A 24,422-nucleotide genomic window follows, 5' to 3' on the forward strand; every position below is an offset into this window, starting at 1 on the left:
GTATATTTGCATGTTTGATAAGACATGAAAGCAGACGTTAACAGGCACTGTGTGTGCATCGTGCTGTAGGGCTATCTGACTACTGCCACTTTCTCATCTTTGAACATGTAATTGTGTTTTAAAAAGACCCTGACGGATTTGCTTTTCCCATCCTACCTGTTTGCCATTTATGTGTGTTTGCCATACATTTTTCTGTATCTTTTGGAGAGATCAGGTAGTGTCTGTTAAATGCCAGCTTATTTTATTATGAAGTCCTGGTTTATTTTTACCCATAATTGAGGACAAGTCCAAACTTCTGATGATGTTCACTCCCCAGAGTGGAGGCAAAAGACATAGAACCTCAAAATACTTTCCTCCCCTGTTCCACATCTCAGTGCTCTGGATTCAGCTTCGATGTTGGGCAGAGCGGAGGGGAAAGGGGAGAAGAGGCAGAGGACAAGTGGTCAGCTTTCTCACAGTAGCACAGACCTGCTGGTTCTGCCAGGTTGAAGGTACCCAAAACATAATGAGCTTTCTTCTCGTTGTTCAACGACCACCCTGTGAAGAGACCACAGAACAATAAAAATGAGTCTGTTTACCTGTACAGCAAAGTGAGTGTAGAACTTCACTTAAATTTGACCTGTTCAGATGTATTTTTGGATTAGCAGTGAGTTTGGCTTGTGAAATGTGGCTCTAGGCTCAAATTCAGGTTTCCTTTTAGCCGTAACGTGTATCAGCATCTCCCAGACTGGTTTGGATCCATACCCCTATCTCCTGACCGCAGAAATCCAAATGCACTTGATGTTAAATCGATTGGTTTAGATGCTACCATGAGTTTAAGTAAATCTCATTTAAATACCAGAATATCAATTCAGCTGTTTCTGTAACCACTGCAACTACTGTCTCTGTTACCTCCCCCATTACGTGACTGATGGCATCCTCAGTACTCAAAACACGAGTTTCTAAAAGTGCTGACTGTTGTTAGTAGTGGGATGAACAGAAAAATACTGAAGTGTTCATGTGCCTTACAGCTTCATTTTGTCTATAGAACGCGATTCTCTTATTTACACAACTTCAGAGTAGCTCTGTCAGCAGCAGGCAAAGTCATTCCGTTGCCGCCTTTGGCATGACAGTGTATTTATACCACTGATCAGCCAACTTAACAGCATAGAGTTGGCTTTCTTTGAATGATAGCAGCAGCAGGAGTTGATAGCTCATTGTGTCACACTCCGAGTTCTTAAAATATAATCAAAACTATCAGTCTGAAGAGTTTCTGGAAAACAAATTTGCAGTTTAAACATCAAGCACAAACTGTCCCTTCCTCCTTCTTCACTGAGTTAGCTTTCGAAAGGCCAAGAGCTGCTGCAGAGATAAGGAGGATAGAAAAATTTACAGCAGGTGGTACCAACTGTGCAAGTGCAACTCTCAGCCAAAGCAATCGGGTGCCCAGCTGTGGAGGAGCCTGGGGGACGGGGGTGACTCAGGCGGAAGAGAGGACGCAGAGTTGGCTGCAGCACCAAGCCCCAGCCACAACTGTGTTATTCCCTCTCCCTCACTGAGATAACCCCAGGGAATGCCATGTTAAAAATAAACAAGGCTTCTGGTCAGTTGAGCAGTTGGATGTGTTCCTTTCCTATCCAGAAAGAAACGGCTAACAGCAAACATGAAGTGCTGTATGTGATGATGAAGGGTGCTCGGTGCAGCACGAGCGAGCGCAGCCTGCGGGTCGATGGCGGAGGCACCGTGCTCAGTGCTGCGCCAGGCGAGGCCCGGGTAACTCCAGCGGGATTGGTAAGCGTGTGGTAGGAGCTGAGGGGAGGTGCTGAGCCCGGCTCTGCCACAGCCCCGCTTGGCAGTGCCAGATCGGCAGCTGGAATCGCCTGCCCAAGGAAGTCACACAGATGCTTTTGCATTATTTTGGGGCTGCTGCAGGGTGTCGGTGCAGACATGGAGAAACAGCTTAACTGCTTCAGGTCTCCGTTTCCTCACTGGTGCTGGCAATGATGTGTCTGCACTTGCCAAGCAGAGGTCTTGTGGACAGAAAACTAAACATCAATAAGAGCAAATTCTGACAGTTCTTTTGTAGGGGATAATACCTACTTTGGGTGCACGGCAGCTCTTGCTTCTTCTCACCGTGTGTGAAAATCTAAAAAATCCACTTGTTTAAATGTATTTCTTTGTGTGAAAATTGTGACATCGTTTCTTCATTTCTGAGGACTGGAAATCGTAGTATTTATTTTGTGTAAATTCCTATGTGAGGTGCACGTCCGCCACCGTTCAGCCTTGGACAGAGCGGCGCGGCTGAGCTGTGACTCTCCCGTTTGTGCCTCGTGTCGCGGTACCGTGTGCTCGGCTTAGTGAGGGAACAGAAACTGATTTACAGCAGCTCTGTTCATGTGGTCGTGACCACCTCAGGACCCCAGTGCAGTGTGTTTGCCTGGTCTGTTTTCACAAGTTTACCTTGCCCTGTGCATTTTTAAATTTCAAATAGAGCAACAATAAATTCCCTTTTAGGTTGTGAGATTTCAGCTGTTTCTGGTCACAGTTTATAATTTCTCCATAGAGAGTTTTCTTCTAGCTTATATTTTATTCAAGTTTTCTTAACAGTTTTAGGTAAATATTCTGTTTGCTTATGCGTCATTTGCAGCTGGTACTTCATGTTTGGGAGGATCAGTTCAACTGTGCGATACGCTGTGTGACATTAGTCGTGGTTTTCACTGCCTGGATGCTCTAATATTCATCGGTTGCACTTTTTACACCTGAGACTAAAAGTTCTTTGTTCTCAGCATACATGGTTGCCCTGATTATTAGTTTTTGATTGCAGATAAGAATCTTCTTTTACTGTGTAAGTAAAATTCTGCTCTGACAAAGAAGGCTGAGCCAAAACAAAATTCATAAGAATATAAAGAGTTATTCCTACCATTTCCCAGGTTTTGTGGGCCCTGTGCTCTGAAACACTACGGAAACACCCTTCTGGATCTTGGGTAGCTTAACGCTGCTTAATCACCTTGGCTAATCATCTTGGTTGATACGGGATGGTAGTGATAAAGACAAGTTATTGTACCTTTACCTTTGTGTGACGTGGATATCGGTTTGTTAAGCTGACTGCTGGAGCTGGCGATGCTGCTGGGTGATCAGCGATAGCGCTCTGTGTCTTCTGTAAGATCAGCAGCTAGAGTGGGATGACCCCTGGAAGTTGGTGTGAGACAAGATGTAAATGTGTGCTGGTGGGATCTGCTTTGGGCTTTGGTTTTGTTGTTTTCTGATGGCTTTGTGCTCACTGACAAAACCTTGCCAGTGTTCAGATGAACACAGAAACCTTCTATAATAATGGTCAGGTTGGCTACAGCTTCCCTGTTGCCAACATACTTAAAGCTGGGAAGATTCATCATTTTTGGCAGGTGTACCAAAATCAGTGCCGGTATAGTCACCTTAATATTTCAGTAAGTGGAGATTAAAGGATAAGATTTCTCAGCTGTTTTTGCTAATAATGATTAAAACAAAATAGCTTTTCATTATCTCTCATGTGATTTAATGGGGATTAGGGGGAATAATCCATATTTGTTTGGGATTTAAAAATTAACCATTTCTGCTTGCAGCGTTTGAAGAGATTGGAAATTGGAATCAGCTGCTGTCTGGTAAAGATTTCCATAGCTTTTAAAAGACGAAGTTTCCAGCTTTGGTTATTTTGAAGATATTGACAGGAGATACTTTGTTTTCCATTTCCTTCTCACCTTGTGGAGCAGAAGCACAGTACGATTTTCCAGTGTAATAATCATTAGTCTTCTGCAGCAGGCTCTAATAAAATAAGAGTGCACCCGAAGTTCATTTGTTTGAGCTCAGACACAGAAGGCTTAGGAAGCAATGAGGAGGGCAAGACAGATAGCGGTCTACGTAATACGCCTCTAGTGCTGGGGAGCTCGGGAGCAGGCGTAGCTCGGCGTGCTGTTCTCTGCTTTGAGCTCTGCCTGTCCATGCGTTATCACAGCTGCAGGCGCTCCGGAATTCCACAAGTTCTGAAGAAGTTCTTTCCAAAGTTTTAATAGCTTACCTGCTGGCCCGGTTGCTAAACTCAAGGAGTTCAGTTGCTGGAGTAAAAACAAGCGTGATTAAATGAAGATGCACCTGAGGAGGTGACATCACTGGCTTTTTATGGATAGGTTTTGCTAAAAGAAAGTTAATGAATATGTTACAGCATTTATTGCAGCTGAAAAAAATCACATGGAAATTGTCAGTCATAATAGAAGCTTTAATTACGGCTGTAGTTGTATCATTCATCTGTTAAGTGGTCACCTCTGTTTGTAGGTATCTGCTGTGTTAACACCCTGCTGTGAAATCCTGACTTCCCTGGGGCTGATCGGATGAGCTCTCAGGAATAACTTTAAAATGCTGTGTTAAAAGGAGCTCCTGGCACGCTTCCCTTTTTTAAAATACTAATAGCCTTCCTGAGTGATAGCCAAAGCAAGATATAGGATGGAAGCTTGGACATTTTTGGAAATACAGTCGTCGTTATCTTTTGTTTTGAAATGCTTATATTTTACTCTTGCCAGAAAAAGCTTTTCTCCATTGTAACTCTTGTGAATTCTGCAAGGGCTCGGCGATCAGCACGGTGCCTGGAGACAGGGCAGGGTGCCCGAGCTCTGGGTGCCGGGTGGGCAGGGGTGCCCTGGAGCCGCGGGAGCTGCGCGCCCACGAGTCCCGAAAAGACATTCTGGAACGTGGAACATGTTGTTCCCAGTAGGTTTCAATATATTTCCTTCATATTCAGCGTGACACGTCCGAAAACTTGTCTTCAGTTCTCTCTGTACGTGTGGGCGTTTCGGCAATGCCACCGCGTTTCCCAGGTCATGCTCACCTCAGACTTCGCTTTCTTACAGTGAAGAGAAGCAGTTCAAGAATGCTGGAAATCTTACAGAAGTTTCTAGCACAGCATAAACTTTTACCATGTGTTTCTGGGTGGTATTTAACATGCTGGAATTACCCTCTGCCAAAAAAATGCAACGTTTTTGGATTTTGTATTTCCTAAAGAAGAATTTTCAGTGGTCACTGGACAGGGTGTGTTGAATGAACGTTCCTGTTTTCTAGAGCTGAAGCCATTTATAGTACAAGTCCCACCTGCATTCCATTACAAGTTGAATTCACAAATTATTTATATGCTTTTGGAATTTTGTGAATTATTTTCTCCCTCTTAATGCACTAGAAAATGGGTTTAATTAGGGCCCTGTGAACAGACTGGTTCTTTATCAGCTGCCATTCTTACTAGGGACCTTTATTTAGTTTGCTCTGTTTTCTGTGACCTGCTGAAGTGTTGCAGGTGAATGTGAGTTGACCATCTTGGCGGGAACAGTGAAATGTCATGGTCTGGATGTGAGTGGACGATATTTGAAGCTATGGCTGTGATTAAATGGATGCTCTGAACCATGGAGCGCTGCTACGCTAATGTAACTGTTAAAGGACATCCTTGTGGGTGAGAAAGCAGGACCGAGTCTGCGTCCTGGGAACTGCTCTTCTGCCTCACGTGTTTTAAAATAAACCTGTAAACCGTCATTTCTGTATTGTAGCTGCCACCAGATGAAGCAAATACTTTTCAAACCCCTTTATTGTTGTTACTAAATAGAGTGAAGTTGCTCGTCATGGAGTTGGAACATTAGGAAAGAAAAGCAAAACAATGGCTGCTTTGGAAATCTCCCTTGTTTCCATTCTTTCTCCTTCTAAGGTTATACTGGCACTTGTCTGAATCCCATCCAGTGTCGCAGTGCTATCTCACATCAGTGATAAGTAACACTTCTCCTTCACTTTTTGCTATGTGCATAATCCGGACCACTTTAACAGCGTCAATAAATATAGATAGATACTTAATAGATTAAATAACTTCAAATCTTGTTCTCTGCAGTGCCCACTTAGCTTTTGCTGTACTCAGCAAAGCAAACAGCTGATGTAGAGCGATGAGGCCCTGGTGTAGCTACACTACTGACTTTCCAAGGTAATTCGGTGCCTGCTGTCTCCCCGAAGCAGCTCAGCGTGTCAGCGCTGCCTCCGCACACCACACGGGTACAGCCCCGTGTGCTGGAACTTCAGGCTTTGTCAAGAAAGATGGGGCTTGCTTTGAGCTGGGGCCTGGGGGAGTTTACAGAGCCTGCATGGGGGAATATGTCAGGGAAAGTTTCTCTGCAGGTTCTGGCGGCTGAGTAGGTTTTTTTAGCACTTTCAGTTTTAGCTTGACCACGTTAGAACAGGTGGGCGGGAAGGTACACTGAGCTTTAGGGAAACAATCCGTCAGGTAGTAATTATACTCGGGATAAGAATGACTACGAGTTTCCTAAGGAGAAGATGTTTTGGAAGTAGTTTCCCGTAACCGACTGCTTTGTCTCCAGTGTTTCAGAGGAGTGTATGGATGCATCGGCCGCTGTCTGACTGATGGCGCCCTGCGAGTGAGGTGTCGCTCCTCAGAGCCCCAGGCCTGCTCGCCAAGCCGCTTGTGCTGCCAGACCTTACTCTTGTTAGAGTTTAAAGCACAGCTCCTGGTCTCCTCTCCCAGAGCTGAACGGGTTGTTTTTGGAACATTTAGGGTGTAAAGTCGGCGCAGTGGAACATGAGGTAAATCGTATCTATAGGAGAGATGCATATAGAGTTGAAAAGTTGTTTTAAGCTGTTCTGTTTATAAACTTTGAGAGAAAACAAGGTACAGTCTTGTGTCATTCATGTTCAGGTTTGAGCAATAAAAAGAAATGCTGAACTTCATGATCTATTCACATCTCTGCCATTCCAAATGAGCCCACCCTCCTAAATTAAAGGTGCTGTGTATGTAATTTGAATATATCGTATTATAATAGAATCTTCTCTTCGCTGTTCTTAGGTTTAGCAACTGTAATTTAGATTTCATATTTCCATCTGAAGTTAATTGTTACTCCTCATAGTTCAGGAGAAGCTGCCAATGAGAACTCAAGCTAAATTATGCCAGTTAACTGAGTCAGTTAATCTTAAATCTTGTGCCATTGTTTAGAGGAGATCCATCCCATCCCATGAACAAGAACAGCTTTATTTCTTTGGGGAAATTATTGTGTATATGAAATAAGATTTTTGGAGTGAAAATTTCTTCTGGCCGAAAGCCACTGCACTTTACTTTTGCTCCTGCTATTGTAAAATTGTGCGCTTCTGGCAACTGTTTAAATGCATCTTCCCAGCATAATAATTTTCCATACACATTTTTGTCCAGAATGACAGGGATTTGGAATAAAAAGTGTTATTTTAGGACATAGTGGGGGAAGGACGTTTAAAACCGTTCCAGTTTGTCTCCAAGGATTACATGTAATCCGTGTTGACAGGAGAGTCAATAATAACAAGTAAGGCCTAAATGATGGGATCTTCTGGCCATTATTAACCTGAACTGATTTCACCAGCTCCTCAAAGTGGAACTGAAACTTTTTCATGTCAATCTTAATGAAAGATCCGTTCAGAAACCTGAGGAAGTCACTGACTAAAGACCATAGTGGTGCAGATGCTGTTGACTACTGGTATGGAATGCAGGTATTTCAGAAAAATCCATGTCAGGCTTCAGAAAGTATTTGAAGTCTTAAAGCAGCTGAGATACAGTTGATACTGTTACAGAAAGCCACAATTCCTGCTGATATCCTTCCATAACTTCTCAGATTGCCTCTCAGTGGAGCACGGCAGGGATTTACCCTTGAGATGGTCAGTACACGGCATTCTGGCTCCAGAGAGGCCAAATATAGAGCTCTTCTCCTTCCGAGATCTCTGTCAGGAGCTTTATTTGTTTTGATACATAACTGCATTCTGCTTTTCTGCAGTATTCTATTTCCATCTGACAGATTGCACTGTGTGAAGCTGATGGCATTGGGTCTAAGCCTGCAGAAAGTTGTTTTGCAGACACTTGAATTCTTTCGAACCAGGGGAGATGCCAGGCAATTGGAAACTATTCTCAGTGCAAGGAAGAATACTGAAAAACCCAAAGGAGAGTGCTGAGGCAGCACTGGCGTTCTCCAGTGGTTCCTATGACCCTGTAATTCAGCGTCACGGGCTGAGAGGAGCCAGCGCGGATTCTCTGTGGAGCATCTCGCTGGGACGGCTTTTGTCTCAGCGTTCGTTCAGCCACACAAGAGCGTTTCTGAGCAGTTCAGGTTTGCTGAGATTTTATCTGGCTGCTTTTTCAGCTTTCCAGCCCCAGTGCGCATTCTGGCATGAGGAGTTTGACCGCACTGTCCCTCCCATGGCTCGTGTTCTTGGGGCATTGCAGAACAGCTCTTCCACTGCCAGCTGCCAGCTCTGTGATGTTTATTGTTTCCTTTGTTTGACATTTATACTGAGGGCACCACAGCAGCTTGGTTTTAATTATCCTGCATATTGTACACCGTTCAAGTAAATGGTAAACCTCCTTTTCTTAGTATCTGATGGTCAGGCTTGGTATTACCGCTATGACTATGGTATGTATCATCTGCTCTTTGAGTCAGGAGACATGGTACTTCTAATGATGTTGTTTTAAGTCTTTAATTCCTTTTTCTATTTCTCAGTGATACTTAGAGCTCTAAAAATTCAAATATAACATGGTTATAATTGTTCGTGGAGCTTATCTCTCCAAGATACAATCATAGCTGTCACGTAGTTGTCACCATCAGTATAATCAGCTTTAGAACAGAACAACCTTCAATCTTCACCAGCCAGTTAGTGACAAATGGATTGAGATCAGTCCTTTAATCTTCTTTCTGCCCTGGCTGTGGGTGCCTGGGCTGCTCAGTTTGCTGGCAGTGCTGACAAACTGGCCTCGCTGGAACACTGAGAACACGTTTTCACCTGAGACCCTTCCCCACTAGTGGCCTCTGACCGTGGACATGGTGATGTTGTTTCAGATGCAGGTTCCCGCAGCTCTGAACGTCAAAGTTACTGTCTGAAGATACATCCTGTCAGTCGCTGCTCTTCGCGAGGAATGTCCTGGTTTGTATGTCCTCAACTTAAAAACCAACAACAAACAAACCAGCATGTTTCCTTGCATGCCACTTTCATTTCCTAGTTGGTCCAGGGATTTAGATCGTTGTAGAGAATAAAACCATTTTGAGAAGACAAATCTCAGCATGAAGAGCTGTTGCAGTGCAGTAGAACTGGATGGACAGAGATGAAGAGCTCGGTGGTGCCACCTGGGCAGCAGATGCCACGTGTCTGGATTGCTCAGAGCAGGTTGTTGGGAGGTGCTGGGTGCTGGACTGTGTATTCTGAATGAAATGCCAGGTGTGAAGCCAAGATGGCCATCGGCCTCCGTGGCCTGTGGAAGGGATGCGTGAACTCAGCTTCTGCGAGTGAGGAGAGGCAAGAGCACTTCCCAGAGCTGAAAGAAATCAGGAGAGAATATAACTGAGTCATTCAATCTTCCAACATCCAGCTGAAACGGTACCGTATTCTCTGTATCCTGACTCAAGTTCTAACTGTTTCTCTCAAGGCAAATTCAAGATTAGTGCAAGGTGGACATGCGTTTATTGAAGTTGACAGACTTGCAGTCATTGCCACACAATTAACTTTAATCCAGCCACTTAAATAATTGTAGATGTTCTACGGAATTGGTAGTAGAAAGTAATAAATCTAGATGAAGAGCTGTGGAGTTGCTCGTACAAATTCAGTTTACGGCAGTGATGAAAAGGCTCTGACAGAGCCTTTGTAAGGGAATTATTTTAGGGCTAAGCTAAGCTAGTTACATGCCTTGCGGTTGGTTCTTCCTGTGTCAAAAGGTAACCCATGCCCGGCGGTCCCGCTGGCGTGCCCAGCGCAGGCAGGAAAGGCTGAGCAAGCACAATATTCCAGGTGGTTTTCTTATGTTAAGGAGCTGTTTCTCCTGGGTTGAATATTTGTACTTCACACATGAAACTTCCATGTGTAGCTGTGTATCCCTTGGATGCTAAAATCCTCCATAAAGGTTATTTATTTTTAATGGGGAAGTCTAAAGAATTCTTGCATCTTTTCTTACCTGACCCAGTTGAGGATGCTTGGATTTGATGGTTACGGTCTAGTCCTTGTGGCTGTTCTGTGGGTATTTGGAAGGGGTAAGCACAACAGGGAACTAGTGGATGCGCCGCAGGTATTAAACACTCTGTGTGTGTTATATGTCTCCAGTCTATCTCCCTGCAATCCGTAGGAGGAACGGAGCCCGGCCCCGGGAGGATGTGCTACCTGAGAAAGGGTCTGCCAGCCGTTCCCACACCAGCGCTGGAAAGCGCTGCCGAGCTTCAGCTGGGCTCTGGAAATCTGTGCAAACGGCACGGCTGAACTCAAACATCTTTCTTACTACAAATCAGTGTGTTTCAGGATGGAAAGACGTCATGAATACTGATAGAACACAGAGTCTTTTGCCAAAATAACATATTGCTTGTATTTCTTTTAAGCTGCCTGATCATAGATATAAAATGACAGGTGTGATTAATAATTGAGCACAGCATATCAGACAGTGTATGTACTCTACAGTGCCTCATCTGGGCAATGCCAGGTTCTGTTTCAAAGAACACACTGAAATACTGCAAGAGGGGTTTTCTGGCTGGGAGTTGTTTCTGGACTGTTCTGTCCGAGCAGGGGCAGCTTTGTGACCCTCGGAGGGAAATGAGTGCGTGGGTGGCAGCTGTGCTGGTGTGTAAGGTGTGTAAGGTAACCGAGCATCAAGAGCACACGACAGTGCCTGTGCAAAGCAGAGCTCTTGGCCTTCAGGACCTCAGCAGCTGTTTAAAAATAACTTGTGTTCTGAAATGTAAGTGCTCATGGCCCTGTTCCTAGGAAATATAGGATGGGAAGGAAATATCTGGTCCTTCAACTGCTATGAAAGATGACTTGGTAACTAAAGTACTGGGCTGTTAGTAAAATATTTGGCAAGCTTTTTTATCTGGCAGCGTTATCCCCAACAGTGAAGTAAATGTTGGAAGAGCAGAACTGGATGAAAACTGGTTTTGGTTTCTAACGGTGCTCTAGCAATGGAATTTGCAGTCTCCCTCCTCTTTGTCTTTGTGCCTGTTTTCTGTCTTCATCTCTTGCATTATTCTGACTGCAGAGACCACCTCGGAGATTTTGCATTCCTTTTCCTGTACATGCAGGCTGGTGTAAATTTCTGATACTTGAACCTGGCTCTAAAGGCAATACATTACAAAATAATGAAGGCAAATACTAAGAAAAATTCAAAAGCTTTCTGGTGATGACGTAGTTGGTGGTTTTTTTTCAATATAGTGCATCCATTGTATTCATTGACAAGAGAAGTTTTTAAAACATTATCATAAAGACTCTAAAATAAAGGTTGCTGTTTATTAAGAGTAATGCAAAACTTTATAAGCGCTTTAGAAAGACCAGCATAAAAGGTGTGGGTTTTCAATAGTTTTGTTGTAAACTGACCATGATTGTGAGGAGTCAGAACAGTTCTGCCTTACAGACTTAGTCCGTGTTCAGTTCTTAGTGTTCTTCTCCGGAGTTTGCCCAGCACAGTGGGCATTGCTGAAGAACGCACAGGACTTGGTTCTGCCACAAATGAGAGCCAGAGAACTAATTCCTATGTTCTTCTTGTCTCAGAAAACCTCTTGAATAGAGCAAGTGAGCAAGCACGGCAGGAGCTGAGTAATTAGGATGGATGGTAAAGAGCCCCTCATGCGGTCATCAGATTCAAAATACATATGGAAGTAATTTATTACACACGAGGAACAAAACAAGAGGAAATGTCTAAATGTCAGAAATGATGCAATAGCTCTTCGCTAGTGCAGAAATTGCCAAGGGTCTTCGGATGTTTCTGTTTTCAGCCAGGTGAACTGCCCGAGCTGTTCTCTGAACTCACATGCTAGGAGGAGAGCGGTGGGTTGAGGAGCTCCCGGGTGCACGTTCACTTCTCTGCGTTATGGTCGGAACTGGAGATGTTTCTGAACGTAGCACCTTGAGAAGGCAGTGCTGAATTGTTTCTTCAGCTCCTCTGGCATCAGAAGTCAATGATACTCTCCTGAGTACGGGACACACTGCTCTTTGGAAGCTCGGCTGTTCGTTTTCCAGCTGATGAGATAGCTTCAGTCTAAACAGAAAGAGTCAGGTGAAGTCCTGCTTCTTAAAATACATATATAGATTATGTTATCTAAGAACATAAATAAAATATGTAACTTCCAACAGAACCAAGGGGCAAATCTCACTAGTTACATAAAAAGAAGCAAGTCAGTAGTGACAAGAAAAATATGACAGAAAAAGCAGAACTGAATGAAGTGTCTGGAAGCCCCCACAGTACATTCTGCAATTTATTAGCTGATGCAGAATTGCCCTAATGTTGAGCTGAATGGATTGGGTTTGGTTACTCGGGTATTCCGAGGGGCTGTACAGTGTGTGGAATGGTAAAATACAGTGTCCAGGAAGTGTCGCTGGTTACCTCGTTGTGCTTGGTAGCTGACAAACAACCATGAATCACTAAATAGTATTCTTTTGCACATGTGGCTGAACAAATGCAGGTGTTTGGCAGCAGGAGTGTCACAGGCCCCAGACATCCAGTCACAACAGAACAGCTTTTGTTGAGCAATCCAAGACATCTTATTCTCCCGTTCGCGGCGCTGGAGCAGCTGCAGCTGGTGCTGAGGTGTCGCTGCCCAGGGGGGTCGCTCAGGACAGGGAAGCAGATGCTTTGCCCTTTTATAGGTGCTTCACAACGTGCGGAGCCATGAAGGGGCAGCTCTGCTCTGTGTCTTTACCACTAGTGTTTGATTCGAATCTTCATTGACTTTATTGTTTGTCAGGAACTAATTCTGATGATCTTTGGCTTCGTCTGTTCCTTGTGCTTTGGTCTCGGTGAAGATCATCATAGGAGGAGTGAAGGTTTGGTCAGTGAGTCCCCGAACTAGCACGGATGTGTGTGGTTTCTGGGCTTAGTCTGTCCTATCTTGTATGTCAGAGTATGGCTAGAAAGGCCAATACAATAGATGAAGTGTTCAAGGTTGAGGTAGCTAATTATGCAAAGGTAGAAATGGGAGCATTAGGAATTTGGGCTGAGTTCAGCATAGAATATAGCCGTGAATGGAAGGACAGATCCCGCTATTTTTTAGTTGGTGTTGCAAATTGAATGGTTGTATATCAGGCGTATAAGGAATCTGAAAGAGCTATGTGAGGAAAAAAGGCCACGAACTGCAGCCACATCTCAGTGAGAATCCTGTGGGATTCATGGTTCCTTGCGTTTTATTTTGTAGTGTTGGATTAGATATTTTTATTAGGAATGGCCAGTTGCCAGTTTAGCTAGTAACACAAGAGCAAGAAATAGTTGGCATGCCTTGTGTGTATATGTTACATTTGGTTTTAGTATTAATTCTGACTCCGCTGCTCATAGAAGTTCATTGATATTCCTGCAGAAATCTACATTGAGAAGTCACTTACACCTGGTGTCCACTGCTGGCTGCCGTGCTGCCTCCGTGTGTCTTACAGCAGGAGTGCACACTCAGAAAGGGAAGAATTTCACCCTGTGAGAGAGAGACCGGTGTTTAACTGGTGTAGGAATAGTGTGGGGAGGCTGCAAGGTGATCACCAGAGCTCTTTGCTTGGATCGGATGGTTAAGTTCCTGTCTGGGTTGCAGAGCTGCCGCAGGTTGTGCTCCTCTCCTCCCACTGCCTCTGGTGCCCGCGGTGGCTCCGCTGGCTTTTCTCGTCATCTGGCTTTTCTCGTCATCTGGCTTTTCTCGTCATCTGGCTTTTCTCGTCATCGTCAGCCGTGATGTGAGTCGATGTGGCTGCGGGGAATGTTCTCCCTCCCTCCTTCCCGGGCTGCAGAGAACTTGTCTGTTAATGCTCAGGACTGGCTCCCCGGTGCAGTCCCGCAGGCTCTCGCAGCCTCCCCTGTGGCTCATGGCCTCTTGCCTCTTGCCTTGCTGGCTCTTTCTCTCCCCTCACATATTCTGAGAAGGTTCCCCCACCCTGCTGTCGTTAATGTTTATACAAGCTGCTTCACGTGAAGGAAATTAAGATGTTGTTTAGCCAAACTGTCTCACTGTACATTTTAATTTTCTAGATTTATGATAGAACAGCTGTGGCCGAATCCCATGTGAAATACTTTTGGGATTTTTTCCTATAAGTGTGGAATGATATAAACCCTTGGAAGGGGAGAAAGATTTTTATCTAAAGCAGTAAGAGTAAAACCTGTTTGTGTTCATGTGTAATATAAGACTGATTTGTTTTTTCACCAGGAATTTTCTACCTACAAGAACTGACGTTCTGATCAGGATTGAATCTGTAGCTTTGGGTTTTAATACATGCAGACGGTCCGTGTTCTGCAGTAAAACAAGCTTAGCAGTGACACCGCTTCTTCCCTCTGCCCGGTGTCAGCTGGGGTGATGGACAGAGGGAAAAGTCATGGAGAATTAATTCCCAATCTCTTCTTTTTGTGGCAATGCGGCTCTTCCAGGTGTGTCCAGCAGTCATGGCCTGGCTTCCTCTCTAGAAATGCCTTTTTTAACATAAAAATGCAGACTAACCTGAACTTCAGTTCAGCGATACGGGACATGGAAATAGGAGCTCTGGAAAGGAAGCACTTCTGGCTTCACAAACATTGTAGGTCTGCATGGAAACAAGGAAAGAATGTACTAAGGAACCAGATAATATAATGTCAGCTTGCAATGAACAGAAACAATACATTCTAAATAGGATTGATGATAAATAATAAATAAAGCTAATGCATCTCCTTGTGTCTTTTAACAATTTCAGCAGCCATGCAACTCTTGTGTTTGCCGTCAGTCATTGCAAGCGTGCAGTATGTTTTGTGTAATACAAATAGACATTTATTGCATGTTTTGGACAGTTTGTAGCACCGCTGCAGGATTGAACTAGATCGGTCTTCAGCCCCAGGGGGGAAGGTGGTGTGATCCTGTCTGTGCTCCGGGGTGAACAGGCAGTTCATCATTCCACAACTGGAGTTTTTCTTCTAGGTTGTACTTCTCTGCTTGTCATTGCGGGGACTGAAAACATAGGGATTGAAAACTGTGCCCCGGATTTTGATCACTGACAGAAATGAAAACTCTGTCCAAGCTCCTTTTCAAGACAGCATTGATCTCTTTTAACAAAACCTTGCTGCTTTACTGGAGAGGCTGTTATCTGCACTTCCACGGCTACAGTCGTTAGTGCTGTTTCAAGAGCAAAGCCACCTCTAAACAACATCTGCTTGCAAATATAGGCAAATACATATTGAAATGAAAGGCCTTGTGTGTAGGCTTACAGATTTCTGACACTCTGGCTGGGGTTCCCAATTGACCGTCTCAGTGATGCATAGTTGAAAATCAACCCAGAACTGGCTAAGAGTTAAACGAAAGGTTGCTGCAACATAGCTAAGTGAGCTGAATTCAGTTTAGCATGAAGTGGAGAGTTCAGCATGCACTAAGAAGTCGAGTGGGCCTGGCCGGGAGCAGCTTGCGGTGCTGTGCAGCCGGGCGTCCCCTGCGCCGCCGTCTGTCCGTCTGCACACGGCCTGGGGAGAAACCTCAGCAGATCCTCACCTCTGACACAGGGCGAACGCAAATGAAAGACGGGAGAGCGTGGCCATTTTTATTAGCAAGGGAAGCAAAACTGATGTTACTTTCAATCTGTAGCTCAGAGAAACACAAGGAGAAACCCAGTTTTGAGTCGCTGCTGTGAATCACTGGAAGCTGTTCTTGGCTCTGGTGGGTCCGGGTAGGATGACAGCGTCTTGGAGGGACACACAGCAACACAACTTCAGGAATGTTGTGTGTGTAACAGGGCGGGTGTTGTCAGGGCGTCAGGCCACCCCGGAGCTGTGCCAGGGCCCGGTGGTGCGTGTCTGTGCAGCGCCTGTCACCCCTGCCGTGTCTGATAGGCCAGGTTTAGAGCTGGTAGGAGGCATAAACAGGGATGTCTTAGGCTGGAGCTTTAGTCGGGGCCCTACAATGGAAGTAGGGAAAGAAAAGGAAAAAGATTGTGTATTAGTGAAGTCTAAAGGAAGTGTGAAAATGAAACAAATGCATTTTCCGTGGCTTCTCTAGTGTGACTTTGCAGAAAATGCAATGTTTTCCCAGTGAATTAGCATGTGATGTACCACGTCCTTCCACAGAATAAAATGTTTAAAAAGGAGAAGGTTTAAATAATAAAAGAGAAAGACATTTTTACTGGGGATGAGCAGAGTAGTCCCCAGTTTAACTAATGTAACTGTACATTCATTCTGAACCTTTGTCAACACACATTAAAAATACTTCATCAGTTTAACCCATTTACTTTTCTAGAGAATCCTGGGAGATTATTGCTGCTGGATGAATTAGGAGACACGGGCGGTCTGGAAAGGAGCCCTTCAGTGTTTCATTTCTCTGTTGCATAATGCGCTGCGTGACACACGTGTTGTCTCAGCACACGGGGGACAAGCGGACACTGGTCTGTGTCCCCGTGTCATCGCGGGCATCCAGGTCTGGACAGAGTCCTGCAAATGCTGCTGCCCGTGCAGGGAGCACCCAGCGCAGCAGATACTGATGGCATCCGGGCAGGTCTCACTCTGCTGTGGCTCGTTGGTTTTGTGGGGAGCTTTTTGGGGTTTTTGTGGCGTCTGAACTCCAAGAGTAGAAACAGAGTTTCAGGCAACTTTGAGCCAGCCTTGGTAAGGGTGGTGTGGACAAGTGTCCCGTTTTGTCCCTAATCCACATCTCCCAGACTGCTCAGCTTGAGGAGGAGCTGACTGCGGCTCCCCATGTTGCGTTGGGAAAGCTCTGGTGAGCTCCCGAAAACAACGACCGTCATTGTGTTACTGCCAGAGTCCATTTTGAAATGCTTAAATCAATGTTCCATATACTGGCAAAGCAAAATTATTTTTAGACCCTAACCCTAACCTAAGAGGGAATATATGCACTCGCATGAACTGGACATTGAAGGCTTTTCTTCATTCCTGTTTGGACTTTGGCAAACAGCAGCGTTTCACTGTGAGCTCTGAGGAGAGTTTTACTCAAAAAATGACACCTAGGAAGGCAAGGAGAACATTAGTGAGGCAGTTGTTGCAGCCATAGCTCTTTGGCCATCTTCAGGGGTGGAAGTGGCTGCATACCACTGCACTTAAAAAACCTTCCATAGAACTCAGAATTTAGGAGAATCCCACCTCTATTGTCCTGCAAAACATTTTCGAGTCTCGTAGTTAGTACCCAAGCAGATTTTGCATTGAGGTTATTTTTCTAATGTTTACCTTTTGGGTCTCAAAAAGGAGCAGGTGCGTGAATTCCCTGTGTAAAACACCGAGGCGAGTGACAAGCGTGGAAGGGAAATGTCCCCTTGCAGAGGGACAAACAGCAGGTGCCGTGAGCTGCCCTGTGGGGTTGCGTGGCCTGGCCGGTCAGTCGCATCCAGCTCATCGTGCTGGGGGCCCAGGGCCTGCAGCAGGTCCTGCTTCCTGGTGGGTTTTCTCCACAAATCCAATAAGAATCGAATATTGAAGGACTCTTATTACACTGTTGCTAAAAATGAGAATAATTTGATAACGGTTGTTACTTTCACTCTTTGTTGTTCTTATTTTAACTGGATGTGCTTGGCTCCTATAGAAACGCAGGACTAATGGAAACAGCTAATTGCAAAGCAGAGAGCTCTGTAAAAGCTTGCTCAGAAAATGCTGTTAATGTGTTTAAATCCCGAAGATCTGAGGAGCCTGTGGAGTAAGAGCTCAGACTGTTTGGAGTGCACGCCCTAGGACGTGCCACTGCCTTATTTTCAGACTTTGTCAAGAACTCAGTGTTTAGCTCACACTTGATAGAAGTTTGGTGAAGTTTCCTGAATGTTTCCTGTTGCTGGGCTCAGCCCGCTGGGCTCGGTGGGGGTTTGTGTGCAGTGAGTGCAGTGCACTGGGCTCTGCCGCAGTGCCGTGTGGATGTGGCTGGAGCTTTCAGCTGCCTTTGGATCTGAAGCTCAGGGCAAATGGACTGAGATGCGTCTTCGCATTCCTCCACCAAGAGAAGCCTCGGAAGTGCATTACAGTCTAATGACAGGAAACTCTTCCTGCTGCTGTAATACAACCACCCAGGTAGAAATGTTTGGTTTGGAAATATCGGGCATTTTAGATTTACTGAGTGAGAATCGTCCATGTTAAAAAGCATTAAACCTCTATCAAAACCTAATAAATGTTGCAGGACAATTAGAAGTGAGATTTTTCACTTTGATAGCAGTTTAGATTTTCCTCAGTCGCCATCTCTGGCTTTTATATCTATGCCCACATAAGCAGAAAGTATGGTTAAATCTGGGCTGGTTTTCTTTCTGGATTGTTTGCCAGACGTATGATGGAACTCTTTCAGATGAAATGGTTCCCTGGCCGTCTGTTTTGGGGGCTCCTCTCCTCATCAGCAGGGTGATCTTGCTCCAAAAGGCACAGGAGGACACTTATCAAACCGGCTGGGTGTGTGCATTACAACGATGCACAGAGACAGCACAGAACCAGCTTCTGCACCGTGAGCTCGTGATAATCAGATGACGAGAAATGGTAAACACGTTCTTATCACATACTTGGAGAAGTCCAAACAGGATATTTGCTCCTCTGCCATTGCCAAGAAAATGAATCTTGATTTGCATAATGTATCCAACTTCCATTCTGTTGAGTTGTGACTGATGAAGCTGATGCATTCGATGTACTCCTGAACAAAGAACAGAGAAAAACAATGGAAGAGTGCTTTTGTATCCTGCAATACTATCCACTGGTTCGTATCACCGCACTGGCGTATTTTAAGAGAATACATTGGTTTGATGTGCCTTAGTTATCTCCTGTATTTATTATTGTGAAGAATGGATTTTGACGAAATGATTTTTCATGTTTGTAAGTCAAGCAGTGTACCGGTGATCATGTAACGCAACAGTAATTTAAATTCATAATTTAGATTTGTTTTCATTGGGCTGAAATTAAGTTTGATTCCCTTACTCCCTTTATTTTATACTTAGCGGTGTGCACTGATATGGATGGATTTGCTTCTTGGTTTAGGTCAAGAGGCACGTACTCTGTGTATTGAGGAGGTCTAGAGTTGAAGCAAAGATTTTATTTTTATTAAATTTCTCCTCCACAAAGGCTTGGTTCTTGATTATCAGTGAAATTGTGGAATGTAATGTCAGATGTAAAGAAGTGAAGGCAGAGATCTTAGGAGAGCAGAGAACAGAAAGGGCTGGTGGCTGTGGGAGCCCCCAGCGCAGCAGCTGATGCGAAGGGTGGTGATTAACTTGTGGCACTGCTATTGTGCCGTGACTGACAGCCCGAACCCGAGGAATGCGCACCAGAGTGATGTATTCACAACAACATGCATAACATTAAGGAGAAACCCGCACCTTCTCCGTGACTCTGACCTGGGTGACGTGCCGCTCCCTGGGGATGCTCCGTTGGCCCAGCACATTGCCTCCAACCCAGGCTCTGCCAGGGCTGCCCCCCTGGTGCACACCGGTGCCCCCAGCCCGGGCTTTACCAGGGCAGCCCCCCTGGTGCACACCTGTACACCCAGCCCGGGCTTTACCAGGGCAGCCCCCCTGGTGCACACCGGTACCCCCAGCCCGGGCTCTGCCAGGGCAGCCTCCCTGGTGCACACCGGTACCCCCAGCCCGGGCTTTACCAGGGCAGCCCCCCTGGTGCACACCTGTGCCCCCAGCCTGGGCTCTGCCAGGGCAGCCCCCCTGGTGCACACCTGTGCCCCCAGCCCGGGCTCTGCCAGGGCAGCCCCCCTGGTGCACACCGGTACCCCCAGCCCGGGCTCTGCCAGGGCAGCCCCCCTGGTGCACACCGGTGCCCCCAGCCCAGGCTCTGCCAGGGCAGCCCCCCTGGTGCACACCGGTGCCCCCAGCCCGGGCTCTGCCAGGACGGCCCCCCTGGTGCACACCGGTGCCCCCAGCCCGGGCTCTGCCAGGGCAGCCCCCCTGGTGCACACCGGTGCCCCCAGCCCGGGCTCTGCCAGGGCAGCCCCCCTGGTGCACAGCGGTGCCCCCAGCCCGGGCTCTGCCAGGGCAGCCCCCCTGGTGCACACCTGTGCCCCCAGCCCGGGCTCTGCCAGGACGGCCCCCCTGGTGCACACCGGTGCCCCCAGCCCGGGCTCTGCCAGGGCAGCCCCCCTGGTGCACACCTGTGCCCCCAGCCCGGGCTCTGCCAGGACGGCCCCCCTGGTGCACACCGGTGCCCCCAGCCCGGGCTCTGCCAGGGCAGCCCCCCTGGTGCACACCTGTGCCCCCAGCCCGGGCTCTGCCAGGACGGCCCCCCTGGTGCACACCGGTGCCCCGAGGACCTGGCTGAGCTCCCCGCACCACTGAGCTCAGTTTTCTGCCGGGCCGTGTGAGCTGCCCAGGCTGAATCTGTGGATCCGTGGGGCAGGGGCTCTCTGCAAGGAGAGCTGAGTGAGAAGCTTTCTTGTTTTCCCTTGTTCGTGCATCTGCGGGTGATCAGGAGTGCCCGTATGTGACCTCGTGAGATGTGGGTGTAACTGAGCTGGTAATGGCTTGTGTACTGGTGAGCGCAAGGCTGCACTGGAGGTTTTGTGGCCTCTCTCTGTGTACCCGCTTTGCTGAGGTGAGCTGGTGACAGAAGCACTAACCCAGTCCTCCGGACCTCAGCACATTTTCAAATCAGAGATATATTCTCAAAACGGTGAAGTGAACTGTGTGTGTCGCGGGTGCCCAGCAGCAGTAGTGTTGTGGTGGGAAGTGACAGCAGGCAGCACGGGGGGCTTGGGGCTTTGTTGCTGACACAGCTGCTGTGCCAGGGAGCCCAGGGTTGGTGTTAATCACCATCCGCAGTCTTCCGCAGCACAGATGTTGCTTAAATCTTTAATTTCATGCGTTAACTTATTCAGGGCTGGATTCCTGGGGGCCTTGCAGTTGCATTCTCGTGTCTGTGGGCAGTGCTCTCTGCAGAGGACACTGCAGCTCTGCTTCCCAAACAGCAGCCTACGTGCAACAGTAATTCTGACCTTGTCTTCTCCTGATGGGTGTTTTTGCTGACTCCCTGTTCTTGTAGGATGTGTTGATGGCACTCTCGAAGTACAGCTAGCTTGGCAGAGAGGAGCAAGCGATCTATCACCTGAAGTACAGTGATCAGTGTTGTCACAATTCTTTGTTACCTGTTTGCCAGGTGTGCCCTGAAGAGAGGATTTCTTTCAGAGAGGTGTCAGAAAACACAGAAGTATCTCAAAGAAGTGGTTAATGAGGAGAACAGGAAAGAAAATTGCAGAGCGTGCTAAAAAATGTGAGTAGAACTACAGTGTGGTAGCTCCGCCTGTGTGAATGTCATTGTCCCAGTACACACACACACTGAAAATAATAATCAAATATTGCGGAAAGTTTTAGTTTCATGCTGTTACTTTTAAAAGGACTGGGGACAATGTGATTTCCGTTAATTTTAGAGTTATGACGCAATCATGGTATTGACTGTTGAAATGGATAGGTTGTCACACGAGGATCAAATCGAGCTGCAAGAAATGGAAGTTGTACCCACCATGTGGACTGTGGCACCTCCGGCTGCAGAGGGGGACGATCCGGAGGGTTTGGCTTCCAAGCCTTTCATCTGCCTGCTCTCCCGAATCCGTTCAGACAGCCTCAGGTCACCGTCTGCGCTTGCCTTCTGCAGTGCGCTGTCACAGGGGGAACAGCGCTCCCGCTGCCAGAGTATTGTGTGTGGTTCCAGAGCATTGCAAAAGGGATGTGGAGGAATCCCTGGAGAAGAGGTCTGTCATCCCCTAGGCACTTCTGTATGAACATTTTCAGCTTGTTTATTTATAAGATATGAATGAAGATGTATATTTTTGCAGCACGTTGTCATAATATGCGAATGTCACGATGCTCTCGTTGGTAGCCGTACGCATTACACATACATCGCTGCTTCAGTTTTGCAGATATGTCTGCATAGCATTCTGCAAAATCTTTGAGAAAAACATAAAACTGACAAATTAATGCATGATTTGGGTTTTAACATTATACAAATTGTTTCTTTTTCTCCAAAAAAGTCTTTAAGCAAATAGATGCAAATATCGAAAAGCTACAATATAACACAACAAAGATGTATAGCTCCCTCAAATTCCGTGATCAAGTGTTTAATATTTAGAAGATGCTCCTTGCACGTGTTCTCACAAAAAGGATTAAACAGGGAAGAAATCTTGCTATTCAATATGGAGAATGTGGTGTGCTGGGATGCTGCACTGGGGTTGAAACATTGTATGAAAAAATCAGCTTAACTGAAAGTTTACAAAGAGCCGAGATGCTGAAAGTCATTTGTAACCATTTCCTGCAGAAAATCCTACAAGTCAAAGAGCAGACTGTAGCTCCTGTTTTAAATAAAACACACATCACCAAATTCCGTACGTGTACAATTACAAGCAAAGTACCCAGCAGTTTACAAGGAAAATAAAAATAGCTAGCAGAAACTTGATGGAATAACTACAGTACCGGTAAAGTACATTTTCCCTAAATGGAACCTGGATTATTCCAGAACTCAAAGTTCTGAACCATATGGGGAAGCAATACAGCAGGGAAAGGCATCAGTACTGCTTCTCTGATCCAGTAACCCAGTTAGGGGTGACAGACGCAAATGAGCTATTTGTGCTGAAGACTATTAATTATTCACTTCCCTTTCTTTTGAATGCTGGGTTACTGTACCCATAATATTCCATGTTTGTGGGCATTATACAGCACGATTAGCTATGGAAGAAGCAGCACAGAAGGTGTACCGACACCCTTGTGAAATGAGGACAGCAGAGCTGCAGGTTCTGTCACCAAGCATGTCCTTGAAACGGGCGGCTCGGGGAACCCCACCCTTGAGGTGGCTTGGAACAATCTTGGGAGATTTTCCTATCTTCCCAAGTCATTCTGTTGTTCTGAGGAGTCGGCTCAAGAGCGCAGGAGTAGCGTGAAAGGGCGAACGCAACTTCTGCAGGAGCCACGTTCAGATCTCTGATGGCTAAGGAGATTGCCACAGAGTGTTCAGAGGCACGTTTCTGTCTGATGCTCCTGTTATTAGTGAAACTAAGATAATTATTCTAGTTATATTTCTAGTAATCATTGTAAGGAATGGGCCAGATTCCTCTTACCAGGCTATTTTTATACCTCTCCAAATGGAGCTCTAAGTGGGTGCAAATTACCTCTGTAGCTGAACAGATGCGAGTATGTGCATCCCATTATTAGAAACATGTAAAAGAAGGGCTGACGGAGAAGCACTTGCGCCAGCAGAACTCACTGCACATTTATGATTTCCAAACTTTGACTTTTTTCCCCCCCCTTCTAGAAAACAGAGGAGAGAACGGAGAATGTGATGCTCCTGAAGGGCTGATTTCACAGCACTGGAGACTCGAGTTCTGTGTGCACAGCGAGCAGCTTCGGTGAGTGTTTCCCAGTTCAGTCAACATGCCTCTGTTTGAGCTGCGAGTCTGTGCGGAACCTCTGCTGACAGCCCCTAAGTCCTTTTACTCACAACTTCTTCAAACAGGCTGAGATCAAAGTCAGCTGAAATTCTTTGGTTTAATATTTGAGTGAAAAATTCATTAGCCTCTGCTTCCACACACACGATTTTTGAGCACCCAGTGCAGCTGCCAGCGAGGGTCATGCCAGTGACATTGGCACTTAGTGTTGTCAGCATTGCCCGCCTTGAAATTGCCAGCTCTTTTTCATCTGGGCTCTGAAACAGCTGTTAAGGGGCAGTGATTTCTGGCAAGTTGTGATGAGCTGGAATGAAAAGCAAAGTCAAGTCATCTGTTTTCAAATCCGCGTACATTCTCCTACACCCCGGCTCCCACATACGTACACATTCTTGAAGAAATCTCTGCTTGAAACAGAAATAGTTTGCAGCAGCGTGGGGTATTTAATCAGAGACACTACTCGCTTAGGCCACACATAAATGGGTTGGACTGCAGCTCGAGGTGGCTTCTCCAGAGCTGCCAGCGCTGCGGGAGCTGTGTGCCCGGCGCCTGGGCTCCCGCTCCCCGGCTGCGGAAAGGGGGACACAGCGTGACTCTGCATGGCTCTGCGGGGCAGCGAGCCACGGCGTTTCCTTTTCAGTCACTGTCAGCACAGAAAGGGAATCGAAAGGGCATCTTAGAGTGTAAGTTTGCAGGTATTTGTAGATGGGGTAGACCTTGGTGTACGTAACTGGAATCCCACTAGAAAATAGCTGTGAGACATGATCTGGGTGCAGCGTCGTCTGGGTGCAGCTAAGGTCATCTAGACTCCTGTCTGTCCTCATCTGAAGCTGATCAGAGTATGAGGGAACAGAAAACAACACACAGTGGTCATCAGTGTGTTTTGTAAATTGATGACTGACAGTGCAGCAGTGTTGACTGGCACTACTCTTATTTCCTGTTGAAAAATAACCTTTTGCTGCCGGTGTGTTCATGGGTGGATGAAGGTGAAAGAGGTTTCTGACAATTCTTCCTGCTCTTCCCTCTTGCCTGCACAGAGATGCCTGTCAGCTGTCCGAGCGGGACTGCTCCCTTTAGGAGCTGCACGGCAGTGGAGCGGGACCCTCCTGTGGAGCA

At 46.3% G+C, this 24,422-nt stretch overlaps 1 long non-coding RNA gene across 3 annotated transcripts in view; it reads left to right on the forward strand.

Moving 5' to 3' along the window:
• LOC136104864 (uncharacterized) overlaps positions 1 to 24,422 on the forward strand; it is a 62,381-nt gene that overhangs the window by 6,772 nt on the left and 31,187 nt on the right. For all 3 annotated transcript variants that reach the window (XR_011740566.1, XR_011740565.1, XR_011740567.1), the window contains exons 2-3: positions 21,032 to 21,145; positions 23,177 to 23,270. This is a non-coding gene — a long non-coding RNA (uncharacterized lncRNA). The remainder of the gene's footprint in view (positions 1 to 21,031; positions 21,146 to 23,176; positions 23,271 to 24,422) is intronic.

The sequence above is a fragment of the Patagioenas fasciata genome, chromosome 9 (genome assembly GCF_037038585.1).
Source record: "Patagioenas fasciata isolate bPatFas1 chromosome 9, bPatFas1.hap1, whole genome shotgun sequence".
NCBI classification, from domain to species: domain Eukaryota; kingdom Metazoa; phylum Chordata; class Aves; order Columbiformes; family Columbidae; genus Patagioenas; species Patagioenas fasciata.